Source organism: Pygoscelis adeliae, unplaced genomic scaffold, assembly GCF_000699105.1.
Source record: "Pygoscelis adeliae isolate BGI_AS28 unplaced genomic scaffold, ASM69910v1 Scaffold105, whole genome shotgun sequence".
Classification (NCBI taxonomy): Eukaryota; Metazoa; Chordata; class Aves; order Sphenisciformes; family Spheniscidae; genus Pygoscelis; species Pygoscelis adeliae.
This window is the reverse complement of record NW_008824807.1, coordinates 1,502,716-1,523,029: the sequence shown is the minus strand read 5'-3', so window position 1 is coordinate 1,523,029 and position 20,314 is coordinate 1,502,716. Positions and strand designations below refer to the sequence as shown.

General features: G+C 36.9%; 1 protein-coding gene across 1 annotated transcript in view; it reads right to left on the bottom strand.

Moving 5' to 3' along the window:
* ESR1 (estrogen receptor 1) overlaps positions 1-12,237 on the bottom strand; it is a 171,884-nt gene extending 159,647 nt beyond the window's left edge. The window contains exon 1 of the mRNA XM_009324146.1: positions 12,192-12,237. The gene's annotated coding sequence lies outside the window, so the exon portion shown is untranslated. The remainder of the gene's footprint in view (positions 1-12,191) is intronic.
* Between the last annotated feature and the right edge of the window lie 8,077 nt (positions 12,238-20,314).

Genomic DNA, 20,314 nt, shown 5'->3' with positions numbered 1-20,314 from the left:
ATCCCCGCTGAGTGCTTTTTTAGCAGTATCAACAGTTCCATGAAGGGAAAGGGAACAGGTTGTGAAAACATTATCAATCACTGTATCCACAGAGTTTTCTTAATTCCAATATTATAACCCAGAAGTTATACTAGAAATAAGAACAAGAAAGAAAAAAAAATTCAGTGTTAATGACTACATTCCTAATATTTCTAGGTGTACATATCACTTCAAAAATACAGATATTTTCTAAAGGTAGGCTGTTTTAATACTAATATGAGACACTGTAAATGAATACAGTGCCAAGAATAGTAACTTTGAAAATGTAAGTAATTCTTCAGAGCCATAAACTGTGGGGAGAGATGGGAAAGACTGAAGAAGGAGGGCTGGGGAGCAGAGAAGCCAAGAAAGGAAATTGCATGAGAGATGTGGGATGTGTAGACAAGGTAAGGCACTAATATAAAAAGAAGAATGAGTGGTAAGAAAGTGAAAAGCAAGATAAAAGCGGTCATAAAAAAAGGAAGCAACAGAGACTAGGGCCTAGAGCCAGAAAAGCTCTTATGTTCTTAACATATGTTATTAAATATATGAAGCACCCTACAAATAAAGTTAATGATATATGATATATTCTGCAAGACAGAGGAATTAACAATCAAGGAAAGAAAAGTAACAAATCAAAGAGCAAGAATATCTAAAGAAAGAAGAAAAAAGGTCAGCAGAAGACTAGAGTGAAACTAAACACAGAATGTGAGCCATCCTTGTCATAGGGGGCTTTCTTATGAGTTTTCAATGTTAAAGAATCTTTGGATAACCTAAAAATCATACACAGTAATTTCTCAAATCAAAAATTGCTGGATCCAACATGGGGAAATTACATATCATTTGCCAAAAGAAGAAGATATAATCATTTAACAAAAAAGTTTACAATCACATAGATGCAACTGATAACAATCTGACTGCAACAAGGTGTAAAAAGCATCAAGTCCAAATCGGTCATATATATACACACAACTCCTTTCTAATTTTAAAGGCACAGTTTCACAGACATGAAAGCAACTTTGAGAGCAAACATTTGCCTAGAAAATATGAATGGTATTTGAAAACTTTTTAAGCATACTTTACTGGCTGTTGGGAAAAGCTATAATTCATCAAAATACTACGGTTCAAAAAATAAAAAGGAAAGTAAAATTTTGTTCACCTTTGGTTTAGAAGATGAACAACAAGTGAAAAATTATAAATGTAAGAATAGTCTGGGATAATAAAACTTTGGATTCTCAAACCATAATTGCAAGCTTAAATATGTGCAGAGAATATATTTGTAAAGTGAAAACAGATATAAGACAGCATTTCAGGAATTCTAGAAAATTAATAACTGAAACAAAAGGACACAAAAATAAGGCAGCAGTTCAGTCAAGGAAGGCAGTTTTCTAAAATATTTAGGGAACAAAAAGGAATCCTAATATTGGCATCAGACAATTCTTAAAATGAAACATTGGTATTCTCAATAACAGTAATGCAAAAAAAACACAGCAGCATTCAGTAAGTCTGTTCTGGTTTGGGAAATCAAGGTTTTAATTAAGAATTAGAGACTAATATACTAATAACAACCAATAAGGTTATATAAGTATATTATACATAAGTATACAGTGATTCCTCTCAAACTAACTGAATAACTGTTAATTCAAGATACTTGGCCGATGAGAACAACAGCATTGTGTAATGTATTTTGCCTACTGTAAGGCATTTGATACAATAGTCTGACAATTTGCTTAAGGTAGAAGTATGAAACAAAACAAATTGTCATATATTAAAATGAAAGAAAACTGTTTATTAGACTCTAAAAAATGCAATGGTGAATGAAGAAACATCAACAACCAAGCATGTCCTACTGCAATTCACAGGTTGTGTTTGGCAGCTGTACTATTTTGTATTTTCCTCAGGGTCATGAATGCAAGAATAACAGCCTTACTAACCAGATGTGCAGAAAAATACAGTATTTGGAAGAAGAATAAGTAAAAAAATAGCACTTTTAATGAAAAGAAACAACATGGAATGTTTTATAACCTTCCTTCAGGGAAACAACATAATTTCTGTTACAGCTAAATATAAAAGCATGTGTATGGGAGGGGGGGAAGCAAACCATTTGCTAGACATAGTGCTCTGTCCTGAGGAGAAGCGACTGACAAAGATTTGGAGTACTAGCAGACAGCTGAACAGGAGCTGCCAATATTACCCTGTGCCCATAGGCTTAGAGTAATCCTCATGTAATATAGCTCAGTAGGGAAAAATGGAATAGCAAGAAGAGTCATATTTGCCTCTTTTGTCACTGACACACCGTCTAGTGGGATAACACATATAAAGGTCAGAAATAAACAGCACTTTTTAACAGTACAGATAATTACCCATTGGATAACTATTCCGTGCTTGTCCAGACTGATTTAAAGTAGTCTTACAATGAAGCAAAGACTTGCTTTCCTAAACTATCTATGATTTCAAAAAGAAAATAATTCGAAGAGCTCCTATAGGTTGTGCTACACAGCAGGTCAGCCAGGATGGTCAGAGCAGATCTGTTCAGCCACGCAAGCTCTGAAAGCAGGACTGTAAAAGCCCTGTGCTCATACTGTGGGAATGATCCATAAAGCAAACGCTACAGCAGCGAGATGTGTTCCCCGAGGTCCCCCTCGCAAACCCTCACAGCATCCAGATGCCAAGAGCCAATAGGAGAACAACATGTTGGACTGCAAGACACAGTGATGTGAAAAACCTAAGCAGCGCTGCCGCTCGGAGCTGCCTACCTCTGCTGAGGCTTTTCCAGCTCCTTCAGATGGCTGCAAGTGCAAGAAGGTGACTTTATTTTGACTACACTTTCTTCAAATATGCAGAATCCCCATCCCAGCATAAAAAATTCAGTAACTTGGTCACCACATAAATCAGAGAGATATCGTCAGATTGGAGAGTTTTCAGAAAAGAAAAAATCTGAGCGAGTAACCTATCAGCAATTAGTAAAGTCACTAGGGCATATTTAGCTGGTATATTTTAGAACACAACATATTAAAAAGAAGATAGCACAGGAGATGCATGATTCAGCACAACTTATGAAGACGCGTTAAGAATGAATGGCAAGAAACAAAATGCAGCTGTCAAAAAACATCCTTAGCGGTGGAAGATATTCAGCTGCATGACACTTTTTTTTTTGTTTTGGGGGGGGGGGGGGGGAAGTTATGATGGTACTCTTAAAAATCTAGAAAATTAAAACAAACCTGCGCTGAGAGGAACATGAAGGGGAACACCCAGTATGCTTTTACTATTCCTGATTTCTCCAACTACGCTGTAGCTGGTGACTGGCTATATATTCTAAAAACCTCAGAGATGAGACGAACGATGTTGGTAGACAGAAAATGCTCCCATATAATCAAGTAAATATCAAGTTTGTGCATGACTGCAAAACAAAACCTTTAGACATTATTAATGAATGCTCAGGGAGCAGCTAAACATATAACCCACAAGATAAACAAATATTAATTTGACAGGGCCCTGTACGTAGGAATTTTGCTACCAAAGAGCCAATTTGTAATAGCAATCATAAAGCCCTTAAATTAAGCATCGATGTAGGAGCAAGCAAAGCCAAGAAATCCCCTAAAGTACTGCTTGATTGGAAAAGCAGGAATTGCATAGAAATAAAGAAGTTGCTATAAAGGAACTAACAAGTGGACACCTAGAAGAGCAGAATGTTTGTAGCTAGTACACAGCTATTGAGTGATGCAGAGCAAATGTATGGAAAACCAACACAAATAACTACCAATGTAAAAGATTATTTGAAGCAGCTCTTCAAAAAACTGAAGTTGGTGTCTTAATGAGGACAATAAAAGAGAAAATAAAACTCTGGCAGACTAAAGGTAAAAATGCAATACGGCAAGCCAAAAAGGTTTGAGAAATAACTTGCAAGGGGGTTTTTTTTGTGGGGGTTTTGGTTTTTTTAAGTACATCAAGATCAAGAAGTTTGCCAGAGTGTCTGGAGTTCTGAAACAAAGATGTAAAAGGAGCACTGAGAAAAAATAAGGCTATAACAGAAAAACTAAATTAAGTTTTTGCATCCATGTTCATAGCAAGGTCCTTAAGAGAAATTCAAATAACAGAACCTTTCTTAAGGGGGGTCGTTGAAGGATCTGCCTAAAAGTTAAAGTGTCAGTAAAAGAGGCTATAGAAAAATCCACAGAGAACAACAAGAAGTTAACAGGACCAGCTCATGAGTTTTAAAAGAATTAAAGCGTGAAGTTCTCAGTATCAAAGGACAGAAAAAAACCAAAATGGGATGTCAAATCTTAAAAGGGTTTGGGAAAGGAGGAAGACAGAGGTAAACCTAAGGTAGTTGAGAACAGGTAACCAGACATCTCTACCTGGTAAATTAACAAAAACTGCTACAAGGAACACAATTAGAGTATCCATAAATAACAATATTTGGAGAAGTGTCATCATGGGAGCTTCCCTAAAAGGATTTTTATTCTGGAGTCAATAGAAATGTGAAAAGAAATTAAATTAAGTAATTCAACAAGCTCTGTCTCCAAGACCTCTCAGAGAAACTGACATGCCACAGACAGGCCCCATGGGGCTAAATAATTGGCTGAAAGGTAGGACACAAAAACAAATACTAATGGTTACGATTTTTTCAATGGAGGCAGGTCACAAGGGAAGTCTTTCTATTAGTGCCTCTGTTATTTAATATTTTAATAAGAGACCTGGAAAAAAAGATGAATAGTGATATAACTAAGTTTGCTGATGATACTATGTTAGGGTAGTAAGGGCCAACTGCGATGAGTTGGAAAAGGATTTCACAATATAAAGGAAGTGATGAAATGGCAGCTGGAATTCAATAAATACCTGACGGTTGAAGAGTATATTAAACAAATTATGGCCAAAAATTTGCCTTATTTAGACTAAAAAAAAACAAAGATGAGAGGAAATCTGACTACTCTCTATAAATACAACATTAGGCATAAACATCAAGACCTAAAAGGTATTTAAGCCAAAGAAAGAAAGCTGGCACTGCAAGCAAATTTAGTATAGAATTTACAAGCTTCTCAGCTGCCAGAGGGGTGAAGCTCTAGATCAGCCTGTCCATGAGAGGAAAAACAGCCTAACCGGGCTTTAAGATGAATGTGGATAAGCACTGTGAACAAATTACACAATCTGGTTGCTATGACAGCTTAGTACCGGGTTAGCTGCCCAACCTAGGCTGGATTCAATAAATGAAACTAAAGCCAAAACTTACCAGCATGTAGCAGATGCACTATGACTTGTGTCTATGCAGAAGCAAGTCCTAGCGCATTACCTATGTGGAAGTAAGTTTCTGCTTAATGTCATTGTATGTTTCTGCTTCTCTTTAGATCAAGAGAGGTGAGTTGCTTTGCGTGCAGGAAGCCTTGGAGGTAACTAACAGTAACTCAGTCATGTGCACAAGACTTCTATAGCTAGAGACATAATTAGATTTAAAGTATTTTTGAGAGAGAAAGAATATTCCACTTTTATCCAGGACATCTGCTTTTCCCTTTGATTATATTTCTATGACAGCAGAGGTAGCTTTAAGTGTGAAGGTCCAGTCTTTTGCAAGCAGTTATTTGACTTGCCTGAGCAGATCCAGTGCTGAGACAAATTAGTGATAGGTTTGGTAGCTAGCACAGGGAAGGCAATTAGTTAATAAAAATAAGTTGTTATCAGTTTTGTTCACACCAGTAGCAAGGTTTTGAAGTGATCTCCCCAAATCTTGCCTTGGCTTGGTTTGCAGAGCAGCTGGGGTGTGCATAAAACAGATTCCTTTTAGGGTAAACTAAACTGAAATCTCTGCTCCAAAAGTGTGCCAAACGCACCCCGGCCCCTCACAGGGACATAAGGGTCTGAACACAAGACTGGTTCTCCGGGCAGTCTCAAGCCATGTGTCAGGCATTATATGCCACCCGGGACATTAGGCCCTCACTGTCCCACCACAGCACTGCCAGACATTCACAGGGATGGACACCAATGGCTGGAAACCCGCCGGGAAGGCTGTGCCAGGAGAGCGGGGCACAACAGTCATGGTCTTACCCCAACCCTGACACCCAAATCACGGAGGACCTAAACCGGTCCAGCATTTACTAGAAGACCCTGGTTGTATTAAAATGGCAACAGGTTGGGTTGAAGGGTTGTATAACACCAAGCAGCTGATACGGGCTCACTTCGTAATGTACACATCTCCCAAGCACAAAAATTTTACCTTGAACATAATGAGTTGTCCAATGTTTTGTCTAGTTTTCAATCATCTAAGTTACCAAAGATCAAATCTGCTGAATGGTTTGTCTTACTTGCCTCGGTTTAATCCCTGAGGGAAGAAAGATTAGTTGCTTGTGCCTATTCCTCCTTTTAAAAAAATATAAATATCATAACTGACTCACCATCTAATTCATAAATTTTCTTGAGTCTTTCTTGACTCAGCTTTCTCTAGCTTTTTCTGGTTTATTTTTAAAGGCATTTCTACAAGTACATCCTTCATGTTGCTAGGTTTCAAGAGAAAAGAAATAAAGGAAGAAAACAAATCAATATTTTTTTAAAAAGACAGCTCTTTGTCAAAAGTCCAAAAGGAAGTATGAAAGTAATCTTCTTCTGTCACATATGTGCCAACCTCCCTTTTTGCCTAAATTTACTTTTTCATTGTTTGTGATGGACACTGCATACAAAACTGTGCCAGTGAGCAGCATGGTTGCTCAAATGCTTCGTTAAGAGGAAGACTACCCAAGAAAACAAGGTGTTAAGGGACTCATAAAATTCATGTGTCATAAAATTACAAAATTTCATTTAAGTGGTGCCTTTGATGTCCTCCTGCTTTAAAGTGGGTGCATGTGTATGCATGTGCAAGCTCTTGTGTGTGTAGTACACCAACATATACATAAACATCATAGAAATGCAGTCATGTTTGGTGCAAAGCAGCTGCTCAACAGGATATAGCAACATATATGACAGATTAGGACAAAAAGCAAATCCACAAGAAATGTGCCCAGTTTAAACTACAGGAAGAGTTTAGGTTGACAAAACAGAACAATCAGAGCGGCTGGGACAGAAATATTATCACGCCTTACTCTTGTGAAATGTGCCATCATCTCTGTAACGACCACATGAAATCAAGACTTCAGGGTTGCTTTCATATCCGAAGTGTCCAGGCAAGCTATCAATGCCTGTACAGAAAGTGCCCTTCAGACAGAGCCAGAGGAAGTCAATACAAGCCGAAACTGAATGATTTCTTAGGATGGTGGGGACACAGCTTGGCACCAGTTGCGGATATATTTGCATACTGGGCAGCAGCACAGTCTGAGATTAATGGTATTTTGGAATGAATAAGCAGGTTGTTTATATGATTTGTAACAACATAACAAGACGAGCCCACAAATATCATTCGAGTCCATCACCTCAAAATTGGTGATGCCAATAAAATGACACCCGGCTATGAAATGCTTCCTACTGTATCACTGCAAAACAAAATCTCGATGATCTTATTTGTAAAGACACAACCAGTTTATCTCCACTTGAAGAACACACAAGGCAAAACTATAAGCAGTTACCACAAACTTTCAGAGAACAAACAAAATCTAAAGAAGATTTTAGTTCTCTGTTGGTTTGGATTTCAAACCAAGTGCTTTGAAAAAATTGCCAAAATTGAAATCTGACCAATTTTGGCTTCCCAGTGTTTATGTTTAGCTGCCATAGACGATATAAAGACTGAATAGACAGTTACGATAGCCCACAAGCTATCTTGGCAGATCTAACCTGTAACTGCTGTGCTATTGAAAGCCATAAAAATTGTGAATGAAAGCTATTTAGAACTGAATAGACACAAAACTAGTAGCTTTATATAGAAATGTAATTGGACTCTTAAAAAACTGAATATTTGAAACATATCTGCATAATTCCAGGCTTATTTCTTTGTAGATTATTCTCCTTTAACTATTCCATTTTTTAAGATAACCGAACCAAGACAAATGGTATTTTTCTTACCTGCAGGACTTTGCACTAAAACAATTAGTTATATTTGCACATTAATAAAAATACACAAAAATCCCACAAAAACATATTTTCAAAACCAAATATTATTTTCACTCTAAAAAAATAACTGGGTTTTATCATTTAGACTCTAGAACATACTTAAATAGCAAACTGACAAAATTCTGTCCTTTTGGCTGTTAATCTACCTTTTGCAGTAAGTAATGGTAACAACAGAAACTATTAAAAAAAGAAAAAAAGAAATAGCAGAGACAATCCAAATTATAGGTCTGGGAAATTATAAATGAAATTACTTTTAGCATCTGATATGAAACAGGGCTTTTTTCAGATCAAAGAGATCTGCAAATTTCAACAGCTATAATACACACATGCTAACCACTGAAAAAGCAAAATAAATAAATATACCTTGTAGAGCTAGCAAATTGTTTAATATGAGGTAATTATATAAAAATCTTTCCCTCCACTTTTATCTTCTTTCTCAGACTCGTTACCAAGCATCAGCTCAATGCTGCCAGACTGAGCTGCTACAGCTACTGGCTTCTTGGAATGTGGGGTTTTTTCCTAAAATAAAGAGGATTATTTTACTCTTGCAAAGTCAAACGCTCATATCCATCTACAAGAAAGCACCACACAAATTTCTCCCACATTCATCTGCAGCGTTGCCCTCCAAAATGGAAAAAAAAAAAAAAATTTGGTGAGAAAATATATGGTCATATTTTTAAACTGTGTCTTCTTCAGGAAAAAATACTGTGTTTAAATTCCAATTCCACTATTTAGCCAGAAATGGAAATGGCCTTCTGAGTCACTGAGTGTAATCCTTCCTACCAAGCCTTCACCTCCTGCAGCCAACTCACTGTGCCTCTTACAAAGGCGGACACGTCCTCTCCTACCCCTCCCCTGGAAGGCTGAACCTGCCTACGTTTCCAGCTCCAGTCTGAATTTATTCACAGTCATACCTGTTTGGTTTTGTGTCGGCAATAGCTTTCAGGACAAGTATTCGTGTCGTGAATACCTGATAAAGAACATTTAAGCAAAATCATCACCTACAGCATTATGGCAGCAAGATTTAAAATCATCTTTCCTATACAGAAGTCAAGTTATTACCTTTTGCCATTTTTATTTAAAATTTATATTCATATGTTAGTGTGAAAGGTATTAAATGAACTCTACGCTTTAATACTTGGCAAGTGCATTTTATGTTTATGTATTATATATATTTTTATATATATAAAATTTTTAAACTTTTGTTTTCACTTTTCACTATTTTTATACTTTCATTTACTACCAAATGATCTCATGTTTCCCTGCACCGCTCACCAGGCCTCTAGAGTACAACTCCATGTACAGTATGAGGGACTGGGGCTTAAATTTTTCCTGTAGCCTCCAGGGGCTCCCATGAGGCTCGCCTCTTCCTCCCTTCCTTCCACACACCCTGGCGTGGCCTTTGCAAGCGCCTGTACCCCTTCCTCAGCTTCTGGAGATCTCACAGTGAGATTCGAGTAGAGTAGCAGGACACGTGTAGGAACCCAGTCCACATTGGCTCTGTCCCTTCACTTTCTATTTACGCTTTTCCCACAGTACTCTCATTAATTTTACTCAATTTTCTCGTTCTCTTTCCACCAGTGTCTCCCCCACCGCTGTGCTACACTGTGGTGCCTGAGGAAGCAGCGCAAAAAGGACGTGGGATAAGAAACTGCTGCCAGAAGTAACTTTGGATAGCTGCGAGGAAGAGGTGAAAGAGAAACCCTGCCCACTGTCCGGAGCTGCTTGCTTGTCAAGTGACATTTCAGGTGGCGTGCGTTAGGCGGTGCCAGCCAGACACGCACGGCCATCACTCCAAATGAATGATTAATGGCTGAACCGAGGCAGCAAAATGACAAGGTCTAAAATATGAGAGTGACAGTCTAAGATTAAAATCCACACGTGAGTTCTGATCTCCCCCCAAAGTAACAGTGCTGTCTACCTCTCCAAATTGCAGGGGGAAATTCTCAGAGACTCACCGGATCGCTGCGGCTGGGAAGGACCTTGGCGTCCCCCTCATGTAGTGCAACCCCCTTGCTCAGGCAGGGTCACCCACAGCAGGTCGCTCAGGGCTGTGTCCAGTTGAGTTCTGAATGTCTCCAAGGACAGAGACTCCACAACCTCTCTGGGCAACCTGTGCCACTGTTTGACTGCCCTCACAGTAAAAAAAGCTTTTATTTTTTTCTTTTCTTTTTTCCCCTCTTCTTTTTTTAATGTTTTCTTATGTTCCTTTTCAGAAAAAAGACGACAGATGAGCATGAATGAAGTTAAGTAAATAAACCAGTAGGCAAAAAAAATAAGAAGTGATAACACAGATCCTCTAACTTAACTTGTATTTTACCAACTGCAATTTCTCTGGTTACCACAGAGATAGACACTCTTAAGCTGGGGACTCATGTTCACAAGCCTTAGCGTTCAGTTGTGGGAATCGTCAGGGAATCCAGCTCTGAGGCAAGGCCTCAAAACTCCCGTTATGTGCATGTTGGTAATGTGCAAACTCGTGAAGCAAAGGCAAATAGGCAACACTGGATTAGAACTTGCTTTATCATCTAATGAACATACACATCTTTTTTTAAAGCAGTATAAACACTCTCCTCTCCTGCCCATGCAACGCTTTATCAACAAACCCAACAATGCAAACTTTTAAACAAAAATGTCTGTATGATCGGCTCCTAAGTTTTACCCAGCTTGCATAATAAGGATGGCTTTTTCTAATCGCTTTCAGTTTCTGAGTCAGGTATTTACACATAGATGCTGTTGCACTTCTGACACCGCAGCAATTCAATCAAGACAGAATTTGGGACATAATTTTCTTTCAGCGCCTATGATGAGGAGAGGAACTGCACTGAAAAACTAACATACCTGACCACTACTCTTTGTACTTCAGTGTAATCACAAAGTGAAATTTCTCAGTTCACAATGGATTTTTAGAAAAAAAAACTGAGAAAGATTTCAAACAGTTCTTTCATCTAATGCCTCGTCATTAGGGTATAGATCAGCAAGACAGAGAAAATAAAGAAATGTGCGGTAATGGCCTCTGCACCTCCAAGTGATGCAATACGGGGTCCAGGCTGCAGGCCATGAAGGGAAATCAGGAGATTCCAGCTTATTTCATTACGTCTATTTTAACAAACACTTGTTCTCTCAAACTTTTATATGATATCAAGGCATATCACTTAGGGATCCAAATTTAAAATAAGCCTTTGAAACTTAAAAGTAAACTCCAAAGAAAGCACATGTGATTTGGAAGAAAGAAAAATAAAAGAAAACCAAACCAAATCAAAACAACCCCCCCAAAAAATTAAACAGAAGTAAAACATACCTATATCCAACTATGGGGGAGAAGGATTTTTGGAAAATTATATTTATCTAAGAAAAAAAAAATAGTTAAATTAAACAAAACCAATACTCAGTAGTAATTACCAGGTAAATTTTACCTACTGAGTTTAGGCACTGCCGTAAAAAATAGAAAGACAAGACTCTCACTTTGTACCAGGAAGAGCCTCTACAATAAAAGGAAAATGACAAATCTCACCAAACACGCGATTTCAATACCATATAGTGTAAGTATGGCTCAGCATCGGCTGACATCAAAATACAGTATTTCATTCATACCAGAAAAATGATACACTGCCTCACGTACATGACTGTCCTTTAATTGAATTAAGTCCTTTCACCATTATGTCTCAGCCAATCAGCCAAGGCACCAGCACGTGATTTCAGATCATTTTGTTTACTATTGTCCTCCTTCTACCTAAATGATCGATTTTGGCTGGGGGGGGGGTGTCACATCATTCTTTCTCAGCTGCAGCATAGGATTTTTGACACCGTCTATAGCACGCGTTAAACAAAGTACCACTACACCTGAAATATTCCTTGTTAAACTTAAAACATACTTTAGGCAACAGTTGGAATGCATTTGGTTTGTTTTCTGTTGCCTTTTTAGGCTTCTCAACTACACTGCAGGACACAGGAAAAAAGGAACATAGTAAGAACAGAAACATTAGGAAGAGTAAAAAATAAATCAAACCAAAAAACCCCTAACTTCTAAGCATTTCCATAGGTATTACTAGGTGTGCCCAGCAAAAGTTCAGGGTAAAAGCAGCATTTAAAATTGAGTGTGGGGGACAGAAACTGCAAAAAACCAAGAGTTTTTTCTGACTTACATTGATCCCAGCAGGCTGTTGCCATTCCCTCTGCAGGGCTCTCACTGGCCAGGGGGATCACATGACATGGGGAACCAAAATAGAAAAGTCTCGGGAGCAAGGAAGCTGAACCAGAAGCACATTTGCAAGAAAAGACGTCTCGCAGGCACAATAACACGCCCTTAGCAGCAAAAGGTGATAAATTTAGACGGGAACCTCGGCTGTGCTGAAAAACGGGCAATGCCTTGAACCTTGCAGCCTGGCATCGGCCACCTTTTTGACACACGGGAAATGTTCTCTGCTGTAAATCTCAGTCCGTGTCTGTGCGTAACTAAACCTGGTAACTGCTCTAATAAGTCTCAACAAATTACCAGACCTTAAAAGAAAATAGGATCTATTAAATTTAAAAATAAATCTATTACAGTTTAAAAATAAACTCCTACCGCTGGAACCACTTTCATCTTCAGGCTAAGGTTTTTAGTGGTTTGTTTCTAGAGAGGAAGCAATTTTTTTAAAAGCACATGCTCTTAAGATAATTGGAAGAGCTGTAAACACATTTCAAAGATTGCTTTCAATTCTTTCACAAGTAAAAAATATGCTTTCAGACCTACACACTAGTAAAACATGCACAGTAAGGCTGCAATTATAAATAAAGAGAAGGTTCAAAGAACCCGAGGCAAAAGCTGAACAGATTAATTGGTGACCAAATGCAAGTAACAGTTAACTTTTTCACCATTTACTAGTTTATTTGAAATTAGATTATTACAGTTTTATGTTCTATAAAATGCCAAGCATTTCCTTGTTTCTAATGAATGTCAGGGCAGTTATTGTAGAAGGAGGCTTTACCGAAACATGCAAACAGCAGTATGAAGGAGACCGTGATCAAGGAAAAGAGAAACATGCTGCATATGTTAACAGGACAAGGACAGGAAATACTTTCTTGCTCTAATCCTTAAGTGCAGTCACCCTCACCTTGCAGTTATAAGGCAAAATATTGAAATGCCCACCCTTTCAATGCAAATGGCTCACAAGGGCTTTTGGATAAACACGTGAATAGAGAATGCAATGCAAAATCCTGCATAGCAGACTCCCACTGTGCAAGAAAAATGAAAATAATATGAAGAGGAGTCAAGAAACCAAACTATTCTCCTTTCATTAAAAAAAACACAAAGGTAATTTTTCTTAATAGTAAAATCTCAGATTAAATTCCCCCCCCCAAAATGTACATATGTATCAAAATATATACCTAATTAGAGAATATCTTCAATCAAGACAGATACTTTGATATTACAAAACCAAGATCTATTTTATTCTACAGGATATCCCAATACTTACACTGAATTTTTCACTAAGTGAGGTACTAGTCCACATAAACATGGTGGCATAAAAAGGCTCTTCGTATCATCCCTGTTCTTATTAACAGTTGTAAAAGGAAACATGAACATTGACGCAAAGCAGTAGAAGAATACACCAGAGATCTTGCCACTGATTATTTAAATATAAAGGAAATCTTTCCAAAACTACTAAATCTGAAATATTTGGAGCTTATTTTTTTCTGGAAAAAAAATACATTTTGAGATCCATGCTGCATATTACTGTACACATACTTCCAAGTATTCTACCACGTACATGATTTTTATCAGTGTTCTTAGGAAAAGCTTTGCATCACTTAAATTGTGCCGTTTTGCAGATAATGTGGCAGAACTGAAGCCAATGGAAGCTTCCCATTGATCACGATAAGAGATGTACTGGAGCACTGAAATGAGTACACAAAACGGTGGATTCTGTCATAGCTCTTAAAAAAGTGACTGAAGAAAATTGGTTTCAGCTACATCCTGTTCATTGATTTAAGAAGCCTGGATGAAAAATCACCTCTTGGATCAATTTTAAATGTAACAATGGCATGCTTTACTGTATTTCAGAGAAGGCCTAGATAAGTGCTAATACCTTTCTCAGAGTATTCTCACTGTACATCCCAAACATACTGCAGATCATCTCAACAACCCTTCTGTGGCCAAACACATAGCTTATTTTATATGTTTTGTGTCCTGTTTTCCCACATTTCATTTTTCACTTTGAAATTATGAAAGCTGGAAAATACACGGGGTGGGGACTATGCCACGATATTCCACCATACATAGATAACTCAGTGGGATGGAAATGTAATCATATGGAAAACAAACCTACTGGCAAAGACAGTGAATCAAAGGGCTAGAGGAATGCCAAAGCAGGGAAAGAAATGCACCCTTGCAGGGGAAAAACATGGCAAGGAAGAAGTACACCATTTACCAGAGTAAAGAGCCTTAGGTAAAAACAGAAAGAGCGTCAAGAAATCCTGGGGCTTAATAGAGAGTGAGAAATACTTGGAACAGAGTAGAATATCTGTTTACACAGCTGGAACCAGGGCATCAGGTGTGTGTTATTCTACATGCCCGCTTCCTCCATTTTTCTTAACACTGATGTATATACACAGTAGTGCATTGCTTAAATAGGCATTCATCAAATGAGCAAATTGACAAATACTGCATTTCAATACTCAAATACTGTCCGATATACATCTATTATTTTGTAAAATTTCTACTGGAAGTATGATAGGAACAAACATTAATATGCTGACCTGCCCTGATAGTACATTATAATTTAAAAAAAAATCAATTCATAGATAGTTAAAGAATACTATAAAAGTAGTGTGCAGAACAGTTTTACCAATTTAAATTGCTAGAAACATGTATCCCTATTGGGGATAGAGATACAGATATTTATTTGGGATAAAGATACATACCTATCTTGGTAGGTAGCTTAATTCTTGAGCCAGAAGAAACCAAGTCATTTTTTTCAAGCTGTGGGCATACTTATGTCCCAGAGATATGACTAGATTGAACCAATTTTCTTAGGGAATCTCTTCATAAATTAATAGAATACTTAAAAAGCAAAATAGCAGGGCCAGAAGGTTATTACACATCCATTTTTAAACACAGTATTTGGACCCCTTTCTATTCACAATACTAATACATCCTCAAACAAATTTTCTTCACCACCGCCAAAAAGTTTAAATCTTACTGCTATCACCAGGTTCCCATATGTCCTAAAGGGACAGTTTTCCATAAAGTTAGTGGGAAATTTCACTACAAATATACAGAAATAGATTAATAATGTGTTCATCCTTCCTTATGCACATAGTTTAGAGCTGTTTATTTAAAAAAAAGCGCAAAAATCTACTATACATTTTAGTCTTAACTAACGTACAAACAGGAGTAAATTATATCACTCTTTTTTAATCTCTCCTGTCTATAACTGTAATCCACAGCCATTTGAACAAACTGTAGTAATCCTGGTGCTAAAATTGGCCTTTAAGAGGCTAAAGATAATCCTTTGTAACAGATGGCCCCCGTAATTTATTTAAATTCACCACACACATCTCTGCAAATTTACTAGTATGTGGTGATACATCTGATCTAAACACTAACATACATATGTTACTCACAAATTTTTCTCCTGGAAAACACCATCCTCATATAAGATGTTTAAACCCATTTAGTGACCTTCTATGATTGAAGATACCAAGTAGCAATATAAAACTAAAAGATCATATCCCCTCACTCCCAGAAAAAGATTATCCAATCTGTTCTAATGGAATAATAAAACCTAACCCTCCTACTATAGGGATGACTGCTTCTACTAAAGAGTTTTTTTTCCTTGTTTAAAATTCATTCTAAATTCTCCCTACCAGATAAAACAATCCCTAATAGAAACACAAGCACTAATTGAGTAATACTGTGCTGTAAGAAAGAAGAGGATGGAAATAAGAGACATTTCTTAACTTGTTTACATACATAATAATAATACTTCACACATCAAAGACAATAGCCGCCACCTTTCAGTTAGTATTCTCAATAGACAAGCCAGTTTTATGCAGTCCTTCTTTCTGCTAAGAGAAATAGCAAAAAGCTGGGAAATGTCAGGTTATATAGTCTTATCCACTGCCTGCTGTGTCAGCCATCGGTATGTCACAACTACAGTCTATACCACCAAATTGTTGCGAAGACTAGAGATCTACAATTCATATTATTTTTTGAAGATTGCTATGAGGTTATTTTTCAATTTAAACACATTAAACAAAGTAAAAAGATGCATATGCCAGAAGTATTTTAAATGTAACTGAGACTTTAACTTTGGGTTATTTTGATACAATGCAATTCCATGAGATATTTTGCTGTAGTAACTCACGCAAATTCAGTCTCTTTAATAAGGAAGGTCCTTATCCACTTCTTTTCTGTGACCTAATATTACTAATCAATTTAGACTCTTGTACAACTGGAATTTAGCCTTTAATACAGCACTAAAAATGTGTGTTTAGAAAAATATTATCAAAAGAGTATGCACCAAGCACCTACATATCTAAGAGCCTAGTCAGGGTCAAAAGCATTGAAACTTTTACAGAAAACTTCAAGTTGCAACAAATTTATTCAAATAAAACACCCTTGTGATCAAATTAGGTTCTTGCTTGATCACCAGCAATCAAATACACTATTTGGGCCTCACATTTCCCATATGCCATTCAGTAACAATCTCATTGTCATCATTATCACCATCTGTTCAAGAAAGGTCAGGATTTATATGAACAAATTAATTCCGAGAAACATAATATTAGAAATGGTTTAAATCAAAAGGTTAAACAAATTAATTTCCTTGTTAGAGCTGTTGAGCGTTAAGAGAGACAAAGTCCATTCAAGTCAGTGGGCAGATTCCCTTCTCCTTCAGTGGGTTTTATAATGGCCTCAAGAGTACCCAGAACTCTTTACACACATTTTTCTGTCCCCTAACACTAAGATTGTGAGTGCCTAATAGCAAATCAGAAATATGTATCGGTTTTAGCAGAGGTATCTGAAGTAGGTGAATCAGCGTGATTTACATTGTATGGGTTTCACTTCTGAAGTGTCCAGGTACAGAGTATTTTTTTTCCTTAGTGCCAAGACTTTAATTCAAACCAGAATCAGCTTCATTGTCTTCCACAGAAACTTGATTAGGCATAAACTGTGAAAACTTTTCCTAGCATTAAACTGATGTTCCAGGGAATACAGTCCTACTTGGTTTAGAGAATCTAGAAATCGCTTTACCACTTATGGAAAAATCCCAGAGGCCTACCCAGTTAGACACTAGACACTTGTGATTTTTTAGTACTTCAAAATCTGAGTAAACAATCAGGCACAGATTAAATAGATCTTGTTTTCATACAGTTATAAACATACAGTCTTCGGAAGGGATACAGGAGGGAGAGTCTACAAATCTGAGCAAGCAAAATGTTACACTGGAAATACACATTACAGAATAGAGTTAGGGCTTCATTAACATTCACAAAATATGTGATTTAACAGGGAATTCCTCCATTTCTAAAAGATATTAAAAAAAAAAAATTAGAGAATGTGTTAATAAAAAACTGCATACCATTGCAGGAAAAGAGACCAGTTTAAAACTTCAGACAAAGATGATTCACCTTCATTAATTTCTCTACCATCTTTGTGTACATCTATCTTTCTAGTATTAGGAACTGTCTGAAGTCATGAGGCTTAAACCTACATTGTTGACCTCCTGCCAAAAACAGATATTGTTATGAGTGACAGACTAGTAATAAGTTGAGGCCTTTTCAGCTGTTTCAATACCTCCATGTTAATATGGGCCATCTCTAATCAAAAGAATATTTTTCAGACATTTACTGGTAGATACAATACATTAATTGGCAGACATTAAAGAACACAGATATTACAGGTGCATATGTACAGCTGGAGAACACGTATAAACAAAAAATCTTGGAAGAAGATAAAATATAAGGAGAGAAACAAAGGAATAGATAAAAGTTCACAGGGATGTATTGAAAAGCTACTGCTTTCTGATAGTCTTTATGGTTCCTATGTTATTACCTACGCAAGGCTGTCTTCCTGATGGTCACTCGAGCTGTGTAGACATGCTCAAAATAGTACTATTCAGGTCAGGTGTTGATAGAAGTGTAGACACAGTAACAAAAGACATTCAGCACAAATTACAAGATCTGCTTTGGGATCTGGATATACACTAGATATGTAATGCCAAGTAGGCTACGTACTACCATGGCTGCACATGGTCCAGCAGTTTAATGTTAGTTCAGATATATCAACATAGTCTGCATTCCCAACTTTCTGTACAGTGCAGAAGCATCCTAAGCAAGCTACTCACAGAGATTATTCGTCTTTAGTGAAGAACGTAGCAGGCAAAATTTGAAGGCATATTTATTATGATTAAAGTATGTATTTTTTGGCTATCATAACAAAATACAATGAACAAATATATTTTCCCCCTAATTTTCTAACAAGGAAGGAAGAAAGAAAATAGAAAAGTAATCTGTTCCTAGGTATCAAATAGAGGAAATTATAGCCTAAAAGATGAAATGTTTGTAAAGTGATAAGAAAACGATAAGAAGATGTTACAAGAGATAAAATAACAAATCTTAGTTAGAGTAGGCATCAGAATTCCCAGTTAAACAATACGGATACTAACCCACACAAGCCACTGAATTAATAAGGGGAAAACCAAGGTTTGTTCTTAACACAAGTATTTTTCAGTTGAAACTCAAATAACTATCACATTTGATTACCTGTCCTTTTATATTAGTAACACAATTTAATAACAGAGTTATTTTCAATTTTGTAGCTACTTCTTGAAAAAGGCTTAGTGAAGTCAAGGGAAAACAGACCTGTACAAGTAATTATTTCTTTTTATGATTTGGTGTGGGATGGAGGTGAACAAAAAAAGAAAGAGAAGAGGGAAGATCAAATGAGATGGAAAAGTATGGACTACATGTTTGGTAGGAGAAATTTAGAGAACAGCAAAAGTAATGTCCCTTCGCTCTTCTGCCCTCATTCTTGCAACTTTTCATTTAAATATGACGACCAAATGGAAATGCTGAAAATGTTAGGATACAAGAAGAAACTATCAACAGATTATCAAAAACGTTTTGTTTGACAGAAAGGAAGTGGCTACTGTCAAATATTTGGAAAAGAAAAGCATTTACTGTTAAATATCATTACAGAAATTTCAAAATGAAAGCTGATTTTATATTTTATCATGAAAATATCAAAACAGAAAGTTAATGATTTTTCATAATGCTTTTGTCATGTTTTAATTTTTACTGGAAAAAAATTGGTGGAACTGGGATGAATTTTATAAATATTTTTTGAGAAGCACAATGGGCTTTTTATGAATTTCATCCCTCTCTAAATGTACTAGCTACCTAATTTTAGGTACAATGTCACTGTAAATCAGGCACAGAATTAAAGCATTTCATACTACATGCGCACTATTCCAACACACACGCAGTTAACCCAGAATGATGTACAGCAAGATGATCCTTGCAGAAGTTGCCTATCTTGCAGATTAGAAAATAAACACAAATTACTCCAGAAATACAGCAACACATTAATAGTAAAGCGCATTCAACTCAGATTACATATTTAAGAAGAGGAAATTGTCACGAGTCATTAATGTCAACAGTTAGGTCAAAAGGAATTTCTATTACTGTTATCATTATTTAACTTAGCCTCTACAGGATCAATATTTAGAGGACAGGATCTGTTTAAAATGAACAATAGTTTCAGGTTCCAAAATAATTTGATCAAAATAAATACACCAACACACAGCACTACCTCCAACACATAGCATAGCCTTCAACGTGTAGCAGAAAAAAATGTGGATTTAATTATTTTGATTGTCACAGAACTATAGGCATTTATAAAACATTTATTTACCTCCTTATGGGTTGTATCAGAATCATAGATTAGTTTGGGTTGGAAGGGACCTCAAAAGGTCATCTAGTCCAACCCCCCTGCCCTGGGCAGGGACATCTTCAACTAGATCAGGTTGCTCAGAGCCCCGGCCAACCTGACCTTGAATGTTTCCAGGGATGGGGCATCCACCACCTCTTGCGGCAACCTGTGCCAGTGTTTCACCACCCTCAGTGTAAAAAATTTCTTCCTCCTATCTAGTCTAAATCTACCCCCCTTTAGTTTAAAGCCATTCCCCCTTGTCCTGTCACAACAGGCCCTGCTAAAAAGTTCACCGCCATCTTTTTTATAAGCCCCCTTTAAGTACTGAGAGGCTGCAATAAGGTCTCC